Raw genomic sequence first — 9318 nt, 5'->3', positions numbered from 1 at the left:
GAAGGATCTCTGTGGCTCTGTGATGTCACAAGAAGGGTCTCTCTGTCGCTCTGTGATGTCACCTGAAGGGTCTGTCTATGCCTCTGTGATGTCACATAAGTGTCTCTCTGTGGTCATGTGATGTCACCTGAATGGTTTTCTGTGGATTTGTGATGTCCTCAGAAGGGCCTTTCTTTGGTTCTGTGATGTCACCTGAAGGATCTCTCTTTGGCTCTGTGATGTATCCTGAGTGTCTCTATGTGGCTTTGTGATGTCACCTGAAGGGCATCCCTGTGGCTCTATGATGTCACATAAAGGGTCTCTCTGAGTGTCTGTGATGTCTTCTAAAGGTACACTCTGTGGTTCTGTGATGTCACCTGAAGGGTCTCTGTGGATTTGTGATGCCATCTGAAGGGTCGCTTTTGGTTCTGTGATGTCCCTGAAGGATCTCTCTGTTTCTCTGTGATGTGAAATAAGGGTCTCTCTGAGCTCTGTGATGTCACACTAACGGTCTCTCTGTGGATGTATGATGTCACCTGAATGGTCTCTGTGTGGCTCTGTGATGTCATCTAAGGATCTCTTTGAGGCTCTGTGAGGTCAACTGAAGTGTCTCACTGTAGCTCTGTGATATCACCTGAAGGATCTCTGTGGCTCTGTGATGTCACCTAATGGTCTCTCTGTGGCTCTGTGATGTCAACTGAAGGGTCTCTCTGTGGCACTGTGATGTGACATAAAGGGTCTCTCTGTGGGTCTGTGATGGTACCTGAAGAGTCTCTCTATGGCTCTGTGATGTCACCTAAGGGTCTCTCTGTGGTCCTGTGATGTAACCTGAATGGTCTTTCTCTGGCTCTGTGATGTCATCTAAGGGTCTCTTTGAGGCTCTGTGATGTGACCTGAAGTGTCTCACTGTGGTACTGTGATGTCACCTGAAGGGTCTCTGTGGATTCCTGATGTCCACAGAAGAGCCTCTCGGTGGTTCTGTGATATCCCCTGAAGGATCTCACTATGGCTCTGTGATGTCACCTAAGTTTCTTTCTGTGGCTCTGTGATGTCACCTGAAGGGTCTCTCTGTGGTGCTATGATGTCACCTGAATGTTCTCTCTGTGGCTCTCTGATGTCATCTAAGGGTCTCTCTGTGGTCCTGTGATTTCACCTAAATGGTCTCTCTGTGGCTCTGTGATTTCAATTAAGGGTCTCTTTGAGGCTATTTGAGGTCACCTGAAGTGTCTCTCTGTGACTCTGTGATATCACCTGAAGCATCTCTGTGGCTCTGTGATGTCACCTAATGGTCTCCCTGTGGCTCTGTGATGTCAACAGAAGGGTCTCTCTGTGGCACTGTGATGTCACAATGTGAAGGGGTCTCTCACCTGAATGGCTCTGTGATGAAACTTGAAGCGGCTCTCTGTGGCTCTGTGATGTCATCTAAGGGTCTCTCTGTGGTTCTGTGATGTCACCTGAAGTGTCTCTCAGTAGATTTGTAGTGTCCTCAGAAGATACTCTCTGTGGATCTGTGATATCACCTGAAGGAACTCTCTGTGGAACAATGATGTCACCTAAAAGGTCTCTCTGTGGCTCTGTGATGTCACCTGTAGGGTCTCTGTGACTCTGCAATGTCAACTAAGGGTCTCTATGTGACTCTGTGATGTCACCTGAAGTGTCTCTCTGTGGATTTCTGGTGTATTCAGAAGGTCCTCTCTGTGGTTCTGTGATGTCACCAGAAGGATCTCTCTGTGGCTCTATGATGTCACCTGAAAAGTCTCTCTGGATGTGTGATATCATCTGAAGGTTACTCTTGGTTCTGTGATGTCCCTGAAGGATTTCTCTGTGGCTCTCTGATGTCACCTAAGGGTATCTTTGTGGCTCTATGATGTCACCAGAATGGTCTCTCTGTGTCTCTGTGATGTCATCTAAGGGTCTCTTTGAGGCTCTCTGAGGTCACCTGAAGTGTCTCTCTGTGGTTCTGTGATATCACCTGAAGGATCTATGTGGCTTTGTGATGTCACCTAATGGTCTCTCTGTGGCTCTGTGATGTCAACAGAAGGGTCTCTCTGTGGCACTGTGATGTCACATGAAGTGTCTCTCTGTGGCTCTGTGATGTATCCTGAAGGGTCTATCTGTGGCTCTTTGATGTCACTTCAAGGGAGTCTCTATGGCTCTGTGATGTCACTTGAAGTGTCTCTGTGGCTCTGCGATGTTATCAAAGGGTCTCTCTGTGGCTCTGTGATGTCACCTGATATGTCTCTCAGGGGATTTGTGGTGTCCTCAGGAGATATTCTCTGTGGATCTGTGATATCACCTGAAGGAACTCTCTGTGGCTCTATGATGTCACCTGAAAAGTCTCTCTGTGGCTCTGTGATGTCACCTGAACTGTCTCTGTGGCTCTGTGATGTCATCTAAGGTTCTCACTGTGACTCTGTGTAGTGACCTGAAGGGTCAGACTGTGGCTCTGTGATGTCACCTGAAGAGTCTTTTGTATTTGTGATGTCATCTAAAGGGTCACTTTTGGTTCTGTGATGACCCTGAAGGATCTCTCTGTGGCTCTGTGATGTCACCTGAAGGGTCTCTGTGGATTTGTGATGTCATCTGACGGGTCACTTTTGGTTCTGTTGTCCCGGAAAGATCTCTCTGTGGCTCTGTGATGTCACATGAAGTGTCTCTGTTTGGATTTGTGGTGTCCTCAGAAGGTCCTCTCTGTGCTTCAGTGATGTCAACAGAAGGATCTCTCTGTGGCTCTATGATGTCACCTGAAAGGTCTCTGTGGCTCTGTGATGTCATCTAAGGGTCTCTCTGTCGCTCTGTGATGTCACCTAAGGGGCTTTCTGTGGCTCTATGATGTCACCTGAAGGGATTCTCTGTGTCTCTATGATGTCACCTGAATGGTCTCTCTTTGCCTCTGTGATGTCATCTAAGGGTCTCTTTGAGGCTCTGTGAGGTCAACTGAAGTGTCTTTCTGTGGCTCTCTTATATCACCTGAAGGATATCTTTGGCTCCGTGATGTCACCTAAGGGTCTCTCTGTGGCTCTATGATGTCACCTGAAGGGTCTCTCTGTGTCTCTATGATGTCACCTGAATGGTCTCTCTTTGGATCTGTGATGTCACATCAATGGAGTCTCTGGGGCCTGTGATGTCACCTGAAGTGTCTCTCTGTGGAATTCTGATGTCACCCAATGGTCTCTCTGTGGCTCTGTGATATCACCTGAAGGGTGTCTCTGTGGCACTGTGATGTCACATGAAGGGTCTCTCTGTGGCTCGGTGATTTCACCTGAAGGGTCTATCAGTGGCTCTGTGATGTCAACTGAAGGGTCTCTCTGTTGCACTGTGAAGTCACATAAAGGGTCTCTCTGTGGCTCGGTCATGTCACCCAAAGCATCTCTTTGAGGCTCTGTGAGGTCAACTGATGTGTCTCTCTGTGGCTCTGTGATTTCACCTAAAGGATCTCTGTGGCTCTGTTATGTCACCTAATGGTCTCTCTGTGGCTCTGTGATGTCAACTGAAGGGTCTCTCTGTTGCACTGTGATGTCACATGAAGGGTCTCTCTGTGGCTCGGTGATGTCACCTAAAGGGTCTATATGTGGCTCTGTGATGTCAACTGAAGGGTCTCTCTGTTGAACTGTGATATCACATAAAGGGTCTCTCTGTGGCTCTGTATGTCACCTGAAGTGTCTCTCTGTGGATTTGTTGTGTCCTCAGAAGGTACTCTCTGTGGCTCTGATATGTCACCTGAAGAATCTCTCTGTGGCTCTGTGATATCCCCTAAGGTTCTCTCTGTGGCTCTTTGATGTCACATGAAAGGTCTCTCTGTGGCTCTGTGATGTCACCTGAAGGGTCTCTATGCTCTGTAATGTTATCTAAGGGTCACTTTCTGACTCTGTGATGTGACTGGATAGGTCTCACTGTGGCTTTGTGATGTCACATGAAGTGTCTCTCTGTGGCTCTATGATGTCACCTAAATGGTCTCTCTGTGGCACATTGATGTCAACTGAAGGATGTCTGTGGCTCTGTGATGGCATAGAAGGGTCACTCTTGGTTCTGTGATGTCAACTGAAGGGTCTCTCTGTGGCACTGTGATGTACCTGAAGGATCTCTCTGTGGCTAAGTGATGTCACGTGAAGAGAGTCTCTTGGCTCTGTGATGTCACCGGAATGGTCTCTCTGTGGCTCTGTGATGTGACCAGAAGGTTCTCTGTGGCTCTGTGATGTCATCTGAATGGTCTCTCTTTGCCTTTGTGATGTCATCTAAGAGTCTCTTTGAGGCTCTGTGAGGTCACCTGAAGTGTCTCTCGCTGGCTCTGTGATATCACCTGAAGGATCTCTGTGGCTCTGTGATGTCACCTAATGGTCTCTGTGATGTCACCTAAGGTTCTCTTGTGGCTCTGTGATGTCAACTGAAGCGTCTCTCTGTGGCTCTATGATGTCACCTGAATGTTCTCTCTGTGTCTCTGTGATGTCAAATGATGGGTTTCTCTGTGGCACTGTGATGTCACCTGAAGGGTCTCTCTGTGGATCTGTGATGTCATCTAAGGCTCTCTCTGTGGCTCTGTGATGTCACCTGAAGGGTCTCTCAGTGGATTTGTGGTGTCCTCAGAAGGTCCTCTCTGTGGATCTGTGGTGTCACCTGAAGGTTCTCACTGTGGCTCTATGATGTCACCTGAAATGTCTCTCTGTGGCTCTATGATGTCAACTGAAGGGTCTCTGTGGCTCTGTGATGTCACCTGAAGGGTCTCTGTGGATTTGTGATGTCATCTGAAGGGTCACTCTTGGTTCTGTGATGTCATCTGAAGGTACACTCTGTGGTTCTGTGATGTCACCTGAATGGTCTCTCTTTGGCTCTGTGATGTCATTTAAGGGTTCTGTGAGGCTCTGTCAGGTCATCTGAAGTGTCTCTCTGTGGCTCTGTGATACCACCTACTGGGCTCTCTGTGGATCTGTGATGTCAACTGAAGGGTCTATCAGTGGCACTGTGATGTCAACTGAAAGGTCTCTCTGTGGCACTGTGATGTTACGTGAATGGTCTCTCTGTGCGTCTGTGATGTCACCTGAATGGTCTCTCTATGGCTCTGTGATGTCACCTAAGGATCTCTCTGTGGTCCTGTGATGTCACCTGAATGGTCTTTCTGTGTATTTGTGATGTCCTCTGAAGGGACTCTCTGTGGGTCTGTGATGTCTCCTGAAGGATCTCACTGTGGCTCTGTGATGTCACCTAAGTTTCTCTTGTGGCTCTGTGATGTCAACTGAAGCGTCTCTCTGTGGCTCTATGATGTCACCGGAATATTCTCTCTGTGTCTCTGTGATGTCAAATGAAGGGTTTCTCTGTGGCACTGTGATGTCACCTGAAGGGTCTCTCTGTGGCTCTGTGTTGTCATCTAAGGCTCTCTCTGTGGCTCTGTGATGTCACCTGAAGGGTCTCTCAGTGGATTTGTGGTGTCCTCAGAAGGTCCTCTCTGTGGATCTGTGGTGTCACTTGAAGGTTCTCACTGTGGCTCTATGATGTCACCTGAAATGTCTCTCTGTGGCTCTATGATGTCACCTGAAGAGTCTCTTTGGCTCTGTGATGTCACCTGAAGGGTCTCTGTGGATTTGTGATGTCATCTGAAGGGTCACTCTTGGTTCTGTGATGTCATCTGAAGGTACACTCTGTGGTTCTGTGATGTCACCTGAATATTCTCTCTTTGGCTCTGTGATGTCACCTGAAGGGTCTCTTGGATTTGTGAAATCATTGAAGGGTCACTCTTGGTTCTGTTGTCACTGTAGGATCTCTCTGTGGCTCTGTGATGTCATTTAAGGGTCTCTTTGTGGGTCTGTGAGGTCATCTGAAGTGTCTCTCTAAGGCTCTGTGACATCACCTACTGATCTCTCTGTGGATCTGTGATGTCAACTGAAGGGTCTCTCTGTGGCACTGTGATGTCAACTGAAGGGTCTCTCTGTGGCACTGTGATGTCACATGAAGGATCTCTCTGTGGGTCTGTGATGTCACCTGAATGGTCTCCCTATGGCTCTGTGATGTCATCTACGTTTCTCTCTGTGGTACTGTGGTGTCACCTAATGGTCTCTCTGGGGCTCTGTGATGTCAACTGAAGGGTCTCTCTTTGGCACTGTGATGTCACAGGAAAGGTCTCTCTGTGGGTCTGTGCTTTCACCTGAAGGGACTCTCTATGGCTCTGTGATGTCAACTAAGGGCCTCTCTGTGGTTCTGTGATGTCACCTGAAGGATCTCACTGTGGTTCTGTGATGTCACTTAAGATTCTCTTTGTGTCTCTGTGATGTCACCTGAAGGGTCTCTCTTTGGCTCTATGATGTCACCTGAATGTTCTCTCTGTGGCTCTGTGATGTCATCTAAGCGTTTCTTTGAGGCTCTGTGATGTCACCTGAAGTGTCTCTCTGTGGCTCTGTGATATCACCTGAAGGATCTCTGTGGCTTTTTGATGTCAAACAATGGTCTCTCTGTGGCACTGTGATGTCACATGATGGGTCTCTCTGTGGCTCTGTAATGTCACCTGAAGAGAGTCTCTTGGCTCTGTGATGTCACCGGAATGGTCTCTCTGTGGCTCTGTGTTGTCACCTATCGTTCTTCTGTGGCTTTTTGATGTCATCTGAATGGTCTATCTGTGGCTCTGTGATGTCACCAGAAGGTTCTCTGTTGCTCAGTGATATCACCTATCGTTCTTCTGTGGCTCTGTGATGTCACCTGAAGGATTTCTCTGTGGCTCTGTGATGTCCCCTAAGGGTCTCTCTGTAGCTCTGTGATTTTACCTGATGGGTCTAACTGTATCTCTGTGATGTCAAATGAAAGGTCTCACTGTGGATTTGTGATGTCAACAGAAGGGTCTCTATGTGGCTCTGTGATGTCACCTGAAGTGTCTCTGTGGCTCTGTGATATCAACTAAGTTCTCTCTGTGACTCTGTGATGTCACTTGAAGGGTCATCTGAAGCTCTGTAATGTCATCTGAAAGTTCTCTCCATAGCTGTGTGATGTCTTCTAAGGGCCTATCTGTGGCTCTGTGATGTCACCTGAAGGGTCTCTCTGTGGCACTGTGATATGAACTGAAGGGTATATCTTGAGGCTCTATGATGTCACGTGAAGTGTCTCTCATTGGATTTGTGGTGTCCTCAGAAGGTCCTCTCTGTGATTCTGTGATGTCACCTGAAGGATCTCTCTGTTGATAAATGATGTCACCTGAAAAGTCTCTCTGTGGCTCTGTGATGTCACCTGAAGGATCGCTCTGTGGCTCTGTGATGTCCCCTAAGGGTCTCTCTGTAGCTCTGTGATTTTACCTGATGGGTCTAACTGTATCTCTGGGATGTCAAATGAAAGGTCTCACTGTGGATTTGTGATGTCAACAGAAGGGTCTCTATGTGGCTCTGTGATGTCACCTGAAGTGTCTCTGTGGCTCTGTGATATCAACTAAGTTCTCTCTGTGACTCTGTGATGTCACCTGAAGTGTCTTTCTTTGGCCCTGTGATGTCCCATGAATTGTTTCTCTGTGGATCTGTGATGTCACATGAAAGGACTCACTATGGTTCTGTGATGGCACCTGAAGTGTCGATGTGTGGCTCTTTGATGTCATCTGAAGGTCTCTCTGTGGTTCTATGATGTCACCTGAAGGATCCCTCTGTCTCTCTGAAATGTCAAATGAAGGGTATTTCCAGTGGTTCTGTGATGTCACGTGAAGTGTCTTTCCTGTGGCTCTGTGATGTCACCAATAGTGTCTTCCTGTGCCTCTATGATGTCACCTGAAGGGTCTCTCTGTGGGTCTGTGATGTCACATGAATCTTCTCTCTGTGGCAATGTGATGTCACCAGAAATGTCTCTCTGTGGCTCTGTGAGATAACCTGAAGGGATTCTTTGTGTCTCTGTGATGTCACCTGAAGTATCTCTCTGGGGCTCTGTGATGTCACCAATTGTGTCTTTCCTGTGGCTCTGTGATGTCACCCGAAGGGTCTCTCTCTGGTTCTGTGATGTCTCCTGAAGAGTCCCTTACTGGCCTTGTGATGTCACCTGAATGGTCTCTCTGTGGCTCTGTGATGTCACCAGAAAGGTCTCTCTGTGGCTCTGTGATGTCACTTGAAATATCTTTCCTGTGGCTCTGTGATGTCACCAATAGTGTCTTTCCTGTGGCTCTGTGATGTCACCTGAAATGTCATTCCTGTGGCTCTGTGATGTCTCCTGAAGATTCTCCCGTGTGGCTCTGTAATGTCACCTGTACGGTCTCTCTGTGGCTCTGTGATGTAACATTAAGGGTCTCTCTGTGGATCTGTGATGTCACCTGAATCTTTCTCTGTTGCTCTGTGATGTCAACTCAAGGGTCTCTCTGTGGCTCTGTGATGTCACATGAAGTGTATCTCTGTGGATCTGTGATGTCACCTGAATCTCTCTCTGTTTCTCTGTGATGTCACCTGAAGTGTCTTTCCTGTTGCTCTGAAATGTAACCAATATTGTCTTTCCTGTGATTCTGTGACATCACCTTAAGGGTGTAACTTGCGCCTCTGTGATAACACCAGGTGTGTCATTTCTGTGGCTCTGTGATGTCTCCTGAAGATTCTCTCCTGTGGCTCTGTTATGTCACCAGAAGGATCTCTCTCTGTTTCTGTGATGTCACCTGAAGAGTCTCTTACAGGCTTTGTGTTGTCACCTTAATGATCTCTCTGTGGCTTTGTGATGTCAACTTAAGGGTCTCTCTGTGGCTCTGTGATGTCATCTGAAGGGTCTCTCTGTGGCTCTGTGATGTCACCTGAAGTTCTCTCTGTGGATCTGTAGATCATCTCTTTGTCTCTCAGTGGGTCTGTGATATCACCTGTATGATATCTCTGTGTCTCTGTGATGTCAACTGTAAGGTCTTTCATGTGGCTCTGTGATGTCACCAATATTGACTTTCCTGTTGCTTGGTGATGTCACCAGAAGGGTCTCTCTCTGGGTCTGTGATGTCTCCTGAAGAGTCTCTTACTGGCCTTGTAATGTCACCTTAATGATCTCTCTGCGGCTCTGTGATGTAACCTGAAGGGGTCTCTGTTGCTCTGTGATGTCAACTGAATGGTCACTCTGTGGCAGTGATGTCAACTAAAGAGTCTCTCTGTGGCTCTGTGATGTCACCTGAAGTTCTCTCTGTGGCTCTATGATATCATTTAAATTGTCTGTCTGTGGCTCTGTGATATCACCTGTATAATCTCTCTGTGTCTCTGTGATGTCAACTGAAAGGTCTTTCTATTGACACTGTGATGTCACCTTAAGGGTCTTTCCTGTGGCTCTGTGATGTCACCAATATTGTCTTCCTGTGGCTCTGAGATGTCACCAGAAGGGTCTCTTTCTGGTTATGGGATGTCTCCTGAAGAGTCTCTTACTGGC

This window comes from Cricetulus griseus, chromosome 5 (genome assembly GCF_003668045.3).
Source record: "Cricetulus griseus strain 17A/GY chromosome 5, alternate assembly CriGri-PICRH-1.0, whole genome shotgun sequence".
Lineage (NCBI taxonomy): Eukaryota > Metazoa > Chordata > Mammalia > Rodentia > Cricetidae > Cricetulus > Cricetulus griseus.
Note: the sequence above shows the minus strand (reverse complement) of the source record.